Source organism: Nanorana parkeri, unplaced genomic scaffold, assembly GCF_000935625.1.
Source record: "Nanorana parkeri isolate BGI_ZX_2015 unplaced genomic scaffold, ASM93562v1 scaffold1469, whole genome shotgun sequence".
NCBI classification, from domain to species: Eukaryota; Metazoa; Chordata; class Amphibia; order Anura; family Dicroglossidae; genus Nanorana; species Nanorana parkeri.
The window spans coordinates 186,641-189,444 of record NW_017307737.1 but is presented as its reverse complement, the minus strand read 5'-3'; the positions used below and the strand labels follow the sequence as shown (position 1 = coordinate 189,444).

General features: G+C 48.0%; 1 protein-coding gene across 1 annotated transcript in view; it reads right to left on the bottom strand.

The window, feature by feature from the left end:
- PIK3CD (phosphatidylinositol-4,5-bisphosphate 3-kinase catalytic subunit delta) overlaps positions 1–2,277 on the bottom strand; it is a 49,644-nt gene extending 47,367 nt beyond the window's left edge. The window contains exon 1 of the mRNA XM_018570171.1: positions 2,127–2,277. The gene's annotated coding sequence lies outside the window, so the exon portion shown is untranslated. The remainder of the gene's footprint in view (positions 1–2,126) is intronic.
- Positions 2,278–2,804: the final 527 nt, after the last annotated feature.

The following is a 2,804-nucleotide window of genomic DNA, read 5'->3' as shown; positions in this document are numbered from 1 at the left end:
ATATATATATATATTAGAACTGGCTCATATTTTCACATGCGACACATCCCCCTGTGTGATACATGTGATAATAAATGGATCTAAGCATGCTTAAAGAGCATGTAAAACCTGACAGTAAATTTCTTTGTTACATTGTATCTGTTCCATAAGAGGATAACATCCGGTGCTCTCCACCTGTGCTGACTTTTATCTGTTACATTGTATCTGTCCAATAAGAGGATAACATCCGGAGCCCTCCCCCTGTGCTGACTGTTATCTGTTACATTGTATCTGTCCAATAAGAGGATAACATCCGGAGCCCTCCCCCTGTGCTGACTGTTATCTGTTACATTGTATCTGTCCAATAAGAGGATAGCATACTATGCTCTCCGCCTGTGCTGACTGTTATCTGTTACATTGTATCTGTCCAATAAGAGGATAACATCCGGAGCCCTCCCCCTGTGCTGACTGTTATCTGTTACATTGTATCTGTCCAATAAGAGGATAACATCCGGAGCCCTCCCCCTGTGCTGACTGTTATCTGTTACATTGTATCTGTCCAATAAGAGGATAACATCCGGAGCCCTCCCCCTGTGCTGACTGTTATCTGTTACATTGTATCTGTCCAATAAGAGGATAACATCCGGATCTCTCCGCCTGTGCTGACTGTTACATTGTATCTGTTCCATAAGAGGATAACATACTATGCTCTCCGCCTGTGCTGACGGTTATAAATTACATTGTTCCCAGCAAACTCTGAGGACCAATGAACTCCTCTCACCTACGTTATGGAGAAGAGGCGAGGGGGAGCTTATTGCAGTCCAGTCTTACAGTGACAACGCTACTGCTCCATAAATATAGTACAGTGAGCGTTGTCACCTTAGGACAGGAAGTGAGTTGCTGGTGTGATCAGCAGGAGAAGAGAAAGGAGAAAAAAAAGTTTCAAACGCGTAAACAAATGCAGCCACCGCGTCTGAGGATTGGTACCGTGTGATCTATGACATTTGTTCTCGGGATTACATACACATACAGTTTACAAAAACAATGTAAATAGTAACTGCCATAAATTCCTGTTGTCACCCTATTTCTTCTCGTCTCCTGAAGCCTCTTTCAGCCACTTCCTGTCTACATGCACTGGCCCCAGTGTTGGCTGTACAACATTGCTCTGGACCGGTATCCTGATGGTGACAACAGTGGAACATGCTTGTGTAATGTGTGTCAGCACATCCACGTACAGTGCCCACCAGGGGGGGCATGTGACAGGGTGACGAGTGGCAGACCGTTGTCACCCCATCACAGGAAGTGCCATGGTGGGATCATCTCACCGAGAGCAACTCATGAAGTGTCACCATGTGATGGGGAACAGACGGCAGCGTGTCAGTCAGTGATGGGAACAGACGACAGCGTGTCAGTCAGTCAGTGATGGGGGAACAGACGGCAGTGTGTCAGTCAGTCAGTCAGTGATGGGGAACAGACGGCAGTGTGTCAGTCAGTCAGTCAGTGATGGGGAACAGACAGCAGTGTGTCAGTCAGTCAGTCAGTGATGGGGAACAGACAGCAGTGTGTCAATCAGTCAGTCAGTGATGGGAACAGACGGCAGTGTGTCAATCAGTCAGTGATGGGGAACAGACAGCAGTGTGTCAATCAGTCAGTGATGGGGGAACAGGCGGCAGCGTGTCAGTCAATCAGTGATGGGAACAGACGGCTGCGTGTCAGTCAATCAGTGATGGGAACAGACGGCAGCGTGTCAGTCAGTCAGTGATGGGGGAACAGACGGCAGCGTGTCAGTCAGTCAGTGATGGGGGAACAGGCGGCAGCGTGTCAGTCAGTCAGTGATGGGGAACAGACGGCAGTGTGTCAGTCAGTGATGGGGAACAGACGGCAGTGTGTCAGTCAGTGATGGGGAACAGACGGCAGTGTGTCAGTCAGTGATGGGGAACAGACGGCAGTGTGTCAGTCAGTGATGGGAACAGACGGCAGTGTGTCAGTCAGTGATGGGGAACAGACAGCAGTGTGTCAGTCAGTCAGTGATGGGAACAGACGGCAGTGTGTCAGTCAGTCAGTGATGGGAACAGACGGCAGTGTGTCAGTCAGTCAGTGATGGGGAACAGACGGCAGTGTGTCAGTCGGTGTCGGTGTTCTCTCACCTGCCTCCTCCGTGTCTCTGTCCCCGGTTCCCCCCGGCATGTACGCTTCTCCGGTCCCAGGACCGCTCCGCGTCTACCCGGTACAGGCCGCCTCACACTGGCCGCATTTCCGAGCACAGCGGACACAGCAGCGCCGGGGGCGGAGCCGACCCTTCTCCGCCAATCACAGGCCGATTACCGGCAGACCTGGGCGTGTCTTCTCATCACCCCCTACTATCTCCGGGTCCTAGTGCCGCTTGTATAACGTCACTGTCGCCCGGGGAGAGGCACTGTGGCTGTGCTGACACTGATATCATTAAGGACAACGGTATCACCACCACCGACACTCATCACATCCACCGACACCAGTATCATCACCACCGACACCAGTATTACCACCGACACCGGTATCATCACCACCAACAGTTATATCATTATATCATTATCACGGATACTGATATCATTAGTATTGTTGCCATCACAATTCACCTGAAACTACCCCATCACCGCGGATTATAATGACATTGTTATTATTATTATTACTGCCTGGTGTTCACCATTACTAATATTATTACTTGTTATAATAATAATAATAATAATACTATAACAAATATAATAATAATAATAATAATGTATTTGTTATAGTATTATTATTATTATTATATTATATTTTTTTATTATTACTCATGTTAATATAAT